General features: G+C 34.7%; 1 long non-coding RNA gene across 1 annotated transcript; it reads right to left on the bottom strand.

Moving 5' to 3' along the window:
• Positions 1–3: 3 nt before the first annotated feature.
• Positions 4–10,833, bottom strand: LOC112476212. The gene is made up of 3 exons (XR_003044987.1): positions 10,767–10,833; positions 10,227–10,286; positions 4–56 (listed from the first exon to the last, which is right to left on the bottom strand). It is a non-coding gene; the product is annotated as an uncharacterized LOC112476212 (long non-coding RNA).
• Positions 10,834–11,177: the final 344 nt, after the last annotated feature.

The raw sequence follows: 11,177 nt of genomic DNA on the forward strand, positions 1-11,177 counted from the left end.
TCTCCTCTCCAGTATTAGATCCAGCATCTTCCTCTCTCTTGGTTTATGTCCAGTAGCTACCAGAGAACAAAAGGATTTTATGATGGAAAACATCTTTATTCTACCCTTACCTTTGATTATTTGGGCTATAGATAGAATCTATGTTGAAAATTATTACTTCCTCAGAAGTGTTAAAGGATTGCTCCATATTATTTTAGCTTCAACATTTGCCATTATAAAATTGATGGCATTCTAATTCTAGATATTTTGAATGTAATCTTTCTCTCCTCTCCTCTCCTCTTCCTCCTCTTTTTACTCTCATGTATACTTGTATCTATTTCAGATTTTAAGATCTTCTCTTTGCTCACAGCGTTCTCAGATTTTATGGTCTATGTTGCTATGTGCCTTTTCTTACCCACTTTGCCAAACACTTGATGGGCACTTTCAGTCTGAAAACTTGCAGGCTTCAGTTCTAGAAATTTCTTATTTATTATTTTGAACATTTACTCCCTGTATATAGCTCTAATCTTTCTGAAATTCTAATTTTCAGTTTTAGAATCTGTAGGATTCATGTTACATTTTTCTATTTTTTTCTCTTTTCTATCTTGTTGTCTTTTTGTTATTTGTTCTTCTTTCTTGGGGATTTCTCCATGATATGCCCTCAAAGAAAAGGATTTATAATGAATATGCGTGTGTTCATGTGTCTAGGATTCATAATGCATAAATTGTAAATATTTTCCAACAGAATGTCTCTCTAAAATCTTCAACTTGATATCTATAATTCAAATTCCACCTTCAAGAAAGATTTGTTAATTGGTACCTCATCATAATGTACTGCTCAGAGTAGCAAAATACTTGAATCAAAACCAAGAAACAGACTTTCAAAAGGAAGACTAAAGCTGTTGAAGTTCCTGGTTGTATTGCCTTTTATTTAACATGATTCTTCTACTGAATAACTTATTAAGAAAATTAAAATGGCCCTTTGTATTATGTTCTCCAAAAACCCATTTATTACAGGCTACCTTGTTTCACAAATAAGGAGGCAAAAAGAGTCTTCGATTCACATTTCTTTTGTGTTCCTTCTTCAACTCCAACAACCCAGACCATTAGACAGCACAATCATGCTTACTTCTCCTCCCTGCCCTATCAAGGTGCCCTTCTCCAAGTAATTGGAGGTTGACAATTATCGCTATCAGATAACATATCTGCAACTTGCCAGAGGCCTTCTTTTCTTAATGCCTTAACACAGAAGATAGAGATTAATAGTGGCACGTGCAATCACTCACTTCTTCAGGAGTAAATTGGAGGAGGGGGAACATTTAGAGCCTCTGAGATCACATTACATAGAAGCAACCATCTAACTCTTGTACTGTATGTGTAGCTGGAATATAGAAAGGTGAAGAAAATTGTCTTCCCCCAAAGCCTGTCTCTTTTTGAACATTTTCTTTTGGTGAATGGCTTAGTAAAGAGTATTCTCTAACTCTTCTCCCTCATTCATATTATTGGTCACCACGTCCTATAATTATACTTCCTAAATATCTCTGGAGATTTTTTTCGCATCTTGTTTCCATTGACATTTGCTGATTCTATGTAGTACTAATTCTTTTCTGAATTACTACGGTAGCTTCTTCATTATCTCCTCAACCTCCAGCCTTTCTTCCATTCTATTAATAATATTTGAATCTATGTTATTGTTAAAAAATTCACAACTGACTGTGTCCACTCCAGTTTAACTTCTTTTTAGTGGCTACGATTACTTATTAAAGAAAACTCAAACTCTAAACCATGCCACTGAGACTGTTATGAGATGGCCTCTTATAGTTCTTCTCACTCCTTACTAACTTATATTCCAGCCAGGAGAGGCTACATCATTTGTGGGGCTCAATGCAGAATGAAAATACAGGTGCCTTGTTCAAATATTATTAAGAATTTTAAGATGATGACAGAAGAGCATTAAACCAAGCATAGGGTCCTTCTAAACATAGAATTTCTTTGAGTGTGCAAATTGCATGCTCATGAAGCCAGCCCTTGCCCCAGCCCATAAAAGCTAAAATTGATGATGATGATGATGATGATAATAATACCACTAATAAAGACACTTTCTCCCACCACTATTTTCAAAGCTCCAAATGTACCATACCATACTTTATTTTTTCTTTGCTCAGACTGTTTCCTTTGCCTGCTGGCCTTCCTCCATCTTTACCTAGCTAAATCTTGCTGTTTCTTTTAAACTCAATTCAGTTATCTTAAACTCTGGAAATGCTTTTCCTTTCCTGTCCCCTCCTCTTACTTCTAGCTTTGATTAAATGTCTCTCTAATATGATCCTATGTACGTACCTTTGTGATAGATTCTGTCATTAAGTTGTTTATATTTTTGTCTCTCAGTCTTGGGACCTGTGATTTTCTTTACATCCCTAGAGCCTAGGACAGTTCTTGGCATACAGTATATGCATAAAAAAAAGATTGTTAAATATAAAGTAAAAGTAAACTTATTTTAGAAATAAAGTTCAGAATTTTATTGCAGCGTTTTATTTTATGACGTATAATTCTTACCTTTGCACATAAAATGCATATTTTGCTGGCATATATCAGATCCAGTGTTAAAACAGTCTTCACTATCTGTCATGAATTAGAAGAAATAATTTCACCTTTAAAATTGATAGGAGTCTCTATTAGAGCTATTAAATAGCCAATTTTAACTCAACCTTTTGATGCATCATATTTCAGCCTAGTGAATAATTAACTTTTTAGAAACTGCATATTTTAGAAATACTCTAGGGCTTTTTTATTTATGTGCTTATTTTTAGCATATATTTCTTAGCTCCTTGCTAATATTTTCAGTGGCATTTAATGTTTAAAATTTATCTAAGAGCAAGAGAAATGGATCTAAGAGTATTTTTCCCTTTACTAGGCTATAGCTGCTTTTTGCTATTGTTGGAAATAATGTTAGTTAATATTTACATTTGAATTTTACAGAAAAATATTGTCTCCTGTGGAGTCATTTAGAGAAATACAAAATCTTCCTTGAGTCAGTTATATAAGCTGTCTCTTTTATGCCTATTTTAGAGATGGAAAACTAACTTCTTAACATGGTGATTTCCCAGATTTACTTACTGATAATATTTTCTCAAGAATAACCTAATAAACCAATTAATTACTCAAAGTATGCATAGCTGAAGTGTTTTCTCCATATGTTGCCTTGCAACTACATAAAATATCAATTATTCATATATACGAATACCTATTTTTAGGCTTCTGATTTGTTCCCTTGATCTATTTTTCTATCTTGATGTTAACACATTACTGGTGCTCTATTATAAATCTTGAGGTAAGACAATGTAACTTCTCCAATTTTGTTTTTTTTTTTTTTCAAAGTTGTTTTGGCTATTGTAGGTTGTTAGAATCAGGTTGGATTTTTTCACCTTCACTTTACTGGAAGAGTTTGTATAGAATTGGTATTAGTTCTTCCTTAAATGTATGGTAAAATTACTAGAGAAGCCTAGAGGTTTTTTTTTTTGAAGTGAAACCTGGGAAGAATTTTAACAGTTTCTTTACTAGATATTGTACAATTTCTTTACTAGATATTGAGTGATCAATGTAGTCTATTTCTTCTTGAGTGAACTTTGATACTTTAGTGTCTTTCAAGGAATTTGTCATTTGCCTCTAATTTGCCAAATTTAAAGTTGTTCTTTACATTTATCTGTGTTCTTCCTGTGTTTTTCATTTCATTGTGTAGACCTAGGTCTTATTTAGAATTATTTTTCTTCTTCAAGGACTTCATTTAACATTTTGTGTCATGGAGGTCTGCTGGTGGTGAATTTATTTAGCTTTTTTATGTTTGAAAAAAAATTTTACTCCACCTTTATTTTTGAAATAAATTTTCACTGATTAGAAGGAAATTCTAAGTTGACATTTAAAATTTTTATTTACCTATAAAAATGTTTCACTGCCTTCTAGCTTGCATTGTTACTTATATAAAATCTGCTGTCATCCTTATATTTTCCCCTTTATATATAATATGTCTTCTCTCAGGTAGCTTTTAAGATTTTCTCTTTATCTCTGGTTTTGAGCAAATTGATTATGAAGTATCATGATGTACATTTCTGTATGTTTCTTGATCTTGGGGTTTGTTGTTCTTTGTGAATCTGTGGGTTTTTAATTTTCTTCAAATTTGGAAAATTTCCAGCCTTATTTAAATACTTAAAATAATTTTATGTTTTTCTCTTACCTCTTTGAGAATTCCAATTACATATATATTAGGGTTCTTGAAGTTGCCCCACAATTCAGTAATTCTCTTTACATTTCTCTTCAGTTTTCTTTTTTTTTTTTGTCTGTGTGTTTCATTTTGGATGTATTTTATTGCTATTTCTTTAAGTTTACTACTTGATTCTTGTACAATATCCAATCTGCCATTAATCTCCTCCAGGGTATTTTTCTTCTTAGACATAGATTTATCTTTAAAAGTTTGATTTGCATTCCTCTAAAATATATGTCCTGTCTCTATTCAATATGCTCAACCTTTCCTCTAGCTTCTCGAACATATGTCCTTTTCTATTAATTTCATCAGATTTTCTTTCTCTGTCCTTATAAAATTTCCTCAAAAGCTGGTTCTTATAAGTTCTCAACTGAGTTCATGATGAGGACCCTGTGTCTATCTCTAAAGTGATCTCTCTGTGTAGCTTCCCCATTTTCAGTACTCTACCTGGTGAAAGAGTTGCTTTGGTTCCTTTCAACTTCTACAACCCTACCAAAATCAAAGTCACTCACTTTCTACACTCATTTTCTTTTTTTTAACCATAATAATATTTAATGTTTTTCAAGATAAATTTTAAGCAAAAAAACACAATGAGATGCTACTTTGTATGTACATTTGCGGATATATACATTCATTTTCTTAATGATTTCATTTATTATTATATTAAAATGTTTTTCTATACTCTCAATGTATATTTTAAGTCTAGTGCATTTATCTGACATCTTCGACTATCTCTTTTATAACATCTATAGTATTCTTTATAATATAAAACATAGGAAGATATAGTTAAAATACTAAATTATCAAATTTTTAAGTTTTTCTTTATATTATATTTATAGGATTGTATGTATACATTTTATGTATTTATGTACATAAAGCAAGTCTACTACCGAACTGGTAATTCTTCCCATTGGATGTTTATGCCCAGCTATCAGTTATTTTCTAACTACTTGTATTTAAGTAATTAAGGCAATGATTTGAACAAGACCAAACTTCTTCAAGGCCCTACTGTCTCTATAGCTTTTAAAAACCTAAACTGTTTTTATTTTTATAAGTGTCATAGAAAGCATATTTTCCCCTCTTTTCTTTTGTTTCTATTTCTACTTTGCTTTATTTAAAACTTTAGCTGAATAATTTATCCTTTTCATTAGCCTACATTTTCAAATTTCTCTCTTTCTTTAGGATTTCCTTCTGCATTTAACTTTTCCATACTATGAGGAAAGTCACAGCATAAATCACTTATGAAATAAGCCTTCTACAAATGTTGACAGCCACAATGGTATTTTTAGGTAGAACTTGTAACTCTGATCACTGACAACAAATTTAAAACCTTGGCATCATGAGCGGCTGCTTTTTATTCAGTAATGATAGCTTTGCTTTTAAGCCATTTTCCATCACTGATGAAAATATTAACCCAAACTATGCCTAAATAAAATGTGCATTTGAGATCAATATTATTCATTTAGATTTCTAGAAGAGAAAGCAAATAATAAAACTAGTCAAATAAATAAATTTATTAAATGTTACATTATGATAGGTGATAAAGACAAAATTAATGCAGAGAAATAACCACAAGGATTGTTTTTAAGAGGGGGTAATTCGAGATAGTGTAGGCAGAGATGGCCTTAGGTTGATATAAATAGCCTAAAGAAGGTGAGGAAATTCAGTCTTATAGTTATCTGGGGAAACAATGAACAGTCGGAACAGTAAGTCCAAAGGTACTTGCTTGGAATGGTTGAAGGGCAGCAGAGAGCCAGGTAGTTGGAGATGAGTGCCTTAGAGAATAGTGGGAGACGAGAACAGAGAAGTGAATGGGTTAAGACAGGGAGCAGACCGTATAAGTCTTTCAAGTCTTAATAAGAATTTAAGCTTTTTCTCATGGTCAGTTTAAAATCTATTGGGTAGTGGGGAGGGGGAAGGGAGTGTTCAGCAGAAAAATGGCATGATCTGATATAGATTTTGCTATGTATTGAGTGTTTGTGTTTCCCTAAAATTCACATATTGACACTCTAGTCCCCAATGTGATGGTATTTGGAGATGTGGCCTTCGGGAGGTAATTAGTTCATGAAGGTGGAACTCTCATGATGGGATTAGTGCTCTTATAAGAAAACAGATACAGGGTGCTCGCTTCCTCTCTTTTTGTTCTTAGCCATATGAACACAACTAGAAGGTAGCTATATATAAACCAAGAGTGGGGTCTCACCAGGCCCTAGATTTTGGACTTCTCAGTCTCCAGAACTGTGAGAAATAAATGTTTGTTGTTTAAGCCACCCAGTGTGTGGTATTTTTGCAATAGTAGCCTGAACTGACTTAAGATAGGTTTGAACAGAATCATTGCATGATATATTGAGAATAAACTATAAGTAATTAAGGATAGAATTAAGGAGACAAGTTAGGGTACTATTGAAATATTTAGTGAGAGTTTATGATGGTCTGGGCTAAAATGTTAGTGGTGGTAATGGTGAGGAATTAGTAGGATTCTGGATATGCTGATGCATTTGATATAGGCATGAGAGAAGGAGGACTCAAGGGTAACTGAATCCTGAGTGATGGGAAAATGAATTTGTCATTTCTGTCTTTCATAAGACAGAAACACAAATTGATAAATTAATTTTGATCATTAGGTTTGAGACATCTAATGGTTTATGCTGAATGGATAGATGAGTACATGAGTCTGGAGTTGAGAGGAGTAATTCTTACTGGAAATGTAAATTTAAGAATCATTAGCATATATATTATATCTAAAGCCATGATTCTGAATGAGGTCACCAAAGAAATGGTATAAACTGAGAAGACAGGAAGTATATGCACTAAACGCTGGCACATGATGACATTAACAAGTTGGTAAATTAGAAGGAATAATTTAAAAAGTAGAAAGAAAACCAACAGAGGGTTCTGAAAAACCAGTGAAACAAATGTTTTCGGAATAGGAAGCAGGAAATAATCAGCCATGTCAAATGCCACAGCTAGGTAGAGTATAATGTGTAATGAGAATTTACTCTTGATTAGCACTATAGAGGTCTTGCTGACTTTGATAAAAGAAGTTTTAGTGGAGTGTTATCAGAGATAGTAGATTAGAATGGATTTAATATAGATCGAGACTAGGAAAATTGGAAAAACAAGTGTAGAAGTGTTTTCCAAGGATTTTTGCTGCAGAGAGAAAAGAAGAAATGGAGCAGTAGCTGAAAGGGGATGTGAAGTCAAAAAGGAATGTTTTAAAGAGATGTAAGTAATAAGTGTATGTTCATTGTCTAAACATGATCCAATAGGGATGGAAAAAGCTAATAATACATTAAAAAGAATTGCTTTGATATATCCTTGAGTAGAGGAAAGGGGATGTGATCTAGTGTCAAAGTATAGGGTGTGGTGTTTATTAGGGTTACTGATACTATACTCATACAGAGAGAAGGGGAAGCAGATTCCATGGACGCAGATATAGGCAGGGAGAGAAATGTGCTGGTGGGAATGTATAGAAATTTATCCTAATTACTTCTACTGTATTCCCAGTGAAATTGAAAGGAAGGTCATCAGCTGACATGGCAATAGGGAAGAGATGTTGGAATTTGAGAGAAAAGAAGATATGAAATAGTCACCCAAGAGAGTGGGAAAATATGTGAACTAGACAAATAAAGTAGACAGCAGTCAAATAAGTTGTTATTTGAATTCAACTTTTGTTTTGGTTCACAAAAGTGGATGCAAAGACATGAAAAGGGGGGGAAAAGTGGAAGATGTAAACAAGGAGTGATTATACAGACCAACCATGGCATTTTAGCAAGGTATGGAGGGAAAAGAGGGCTTGAGAGTGTGAGAGACAGTGAAAAGTGATAAGATAAGTAGATTTGAGCTTCCTTGTGGTGAAGAATTATTCGAATTTGGAAAACTGGAGAGAGTAAGCTAAGTAAGAAGTAATGATTAAAGAGCATGGTGCTTGAAATTGAGTCTATAGATAGAATTAAATTACTGATAATTTTGTAGTGAAAGGATGTGCCCATGGGAGGGAACACCTCAGGTCGGGTGGAGGACAATGTTATTGGAAAAGAAACGGTCAAGGGACTGAAATTAATGTAGATAATGTCAGGATATATCAGTAGAGATTCTATAAGCTGTCTCTTCCCTAGCCTCCATACTCCTTTCCTCAGCCATAGTTAAAAGGGATACCCAGAACTTAGTGTGTCCTGGCCAGACCCTTATATCCATCTGTCTTGTGACTATCAGGACTTACCATTCCTTTTCTTCCTGTTTACATACGTCACCACAAGAAGCCCAAGACTTCCTAGTCATCCACCAACCTCCAGTCTGTAATTCCCATATGGCTCTGAACATTTCTTTTTCTGACACCATCTTCCACATTTTCTGAACTCCTTTGCCTGTATTCCCTGGATCTCAGGATCAGTCATCAGCAAAATTCCTATGGGCTCAATATCTTTTTCATTTTCTTTCTGTAACTTAAACCTGTCTTTCCTCCAAGGATTGCTTCTCCATTGGTCCTCTTTTAGTGGTAGTTGTTTTCTCTCCCATACCCCTCATACCTCTGGACCTGTAGGTGGTGGCTCCTCACTGCCTCATCCATATCACTCTTCTGCCTTTCTTCTTACAAAGTACCAGCTTTAAATCTCATGTCATTAAACAATGCCACCATAAACTTCCTGTTTTAGTGATCTGCTGGGCCCGTGTAACTCCCTCTAACTCTGAAGGTTTTAGCTAAATGCCTTCTTCTCTATCATATTCACAAACACTTCTATCAAAATCCTTAATGACAAATATTTTGCAGTATCACGGCCTATATTATATTCGGTTACCATGGTTCTGAGTTGGTGGAGCTACATCTCTCTTGAAACTCAGAATGAGGGACTAGATGCCATCTCAAGACTTTTTTGGCACAGCAAATATAACTTGGCAGACTGAGAAAAAAGGAAGATCAAGTATCCTAAATAATTGTCTGTAAATATTTATTATAGTGAATGATTTTCAACCGAAGGTTATTTTGCCTCCCAGGAGACATTTGGCAATGTCTGGAGACATTTTTGGTTGTTACAACTTGGGGCGGGGGTGCTTCTAGTGAGCAGAGGTAGCAAGTGAGTAGAAGGCGTGGGTGGCTACTAAACATCATGCAAAGCATAGGACAACCCCTCAAATAGGAGAGCCCCACCCCCCCCCCCCCCAAAAAAAAAATTATCAAGCCCAGAATATCTGTAGTGCTGGTTGAGAAACCCTGGTTTAGGGTGATGAGTGTTCTACATTTTAAGATTTTCAGTTATGAAAATGCAGTGATTTTTATCTCTTTCGTCTAAAGTAGGACACAGATTTAGATAGAATAGAAATGTAGCAAATACTTTAAAAAACCCACTATAACCTCTGGAGAATTAAAAGATTTTTAAAATATAAAAAGATGATGTTCACACTTTCAGAGCCTCCAGGTTTTTAAAATTTCCTTCCTTATGAGTATAGAAAGTGTAACTAGGTGTTTTATCCAAAGTCGAAATGGGGCTTAGTTCATGACTCCAAGTTTCCATTGTTTCTTCATAGCCTAAGGGGCTTTTAACTTAGGCTTTGTTCCTGGGCTTCCATTTAGAAGAAAAATATTTTCAAACAGTGTGATGCTTTTGGCACACAGAATCTGTCCTATTCGTCAACCAGGCTGACTCTGGCCTGGTCCTTTGAACTGCTTTAATTAAGAGTGGGTGGGATAAGGTTGTTAACTTCATTTCTAGTATTACTTTATTGAATGACTGGCTCAATCCCACTGTCACTCATTCATTCGTTTTCATCCATGCAGCATTCATTCATCCATTTATTTCAAAAACATTGAATTTCTATTATATGCTAAACAATGTGTTAGCAGTGGGGATACAAGAATAAGTAAGAAAAAGTAGTGACTTCAAGTTGATTTCACTATAGTGGAGGAAAAAAAACCCAGAAATTGCAACAGTTTAATACAGTAAGATAAATAATAAAATGTATTATGATAACACAGAGAGAAGGAGAGGCTTACAGTTCTGCTTGTTGTTGGAAAGGAGTCCCAGCAGATTCGCAAGATGAAATGATACCATAGCTGAAATTCGTAGACACAAAGAAAGAGGAATGTAATATTTTAGGGGTATTTATCATGAACCAATCCCTATGTAAGGCACTTACTGATCTTTTTCTTATGTAATCCTCACAGTAACCCTGCATGGTACATTATCCACATTTTGTGTATGAGGCTGCAGAAGCTGTGATATACTGATCAAGAGTCCCATAGAAATAAGTAGTAGAACTGAGATCTGACTTGACATAAATTCCTTTCATATTTCTTCCAATAAGCCAGAAAGAGAGGATATGTTTGAACACTGAGGGTGCAGTGTACTCACATTTTGCCAGGTATGCCAGACTTTTCTTTCTCATTTAACCTGCCTCACATATAGCTTCTGAAACATCTGAGCCCCCACTCCTGAGATAGCTGACTTGACCCACAGAGAACTGATCAGCAGGCAGAGCTGAGTCAATGAGGTTATCTTTCAAGAATGTGAAAAAAAAAAAAGAATATACTCACGATGGTGTACATGTGTGATGGTGTGCTGCTCTGGTAGGTCACTTTATGCTAAGGCAAAGTAGACTAGAGACAAAGGAGTGAGTCAATGTCATGTGTGAGCCAATATGCTGTAGGATCAGAAACCATGAGTAAGCAGAGAAAACTGCCAGAGGAAGAAGAAAGGGAAACAGAGCAAAGCCTCTGGAGAACAAAAGACAGACAGTAGCAGCTATAATTCTTGAAAGCCTTTTGTTTCCCACCAAGTCTGGCTGTACTCCTTTTCAACATCTTACACTATTACCCTTCTCCCCACCACCACCACACATACAAACCTTTCACTGGAGCTAAAATTTTATTAGATTTCTCTTAATAAGAATAAATTTGAACTAGACCAACACTAGTAGAAATACAGAGCTATGATATAATAAGATA

This window comes from Pteropus alecto, unplaced genomic scaffold (genome assembly GCF_000325575.1).
Source record: "Pteropus alecto unplaced genomic scaffold, ASM32557v1 scaffold12, whole genome shotgun sequence".
Taxonomy (NCBI): domain Eukaryota; kingdom Metazoa; phylum Chordata; class Mammalia; order Chiroptera; family Pteropodidae; genus Pteropus; species Pteropus alecto.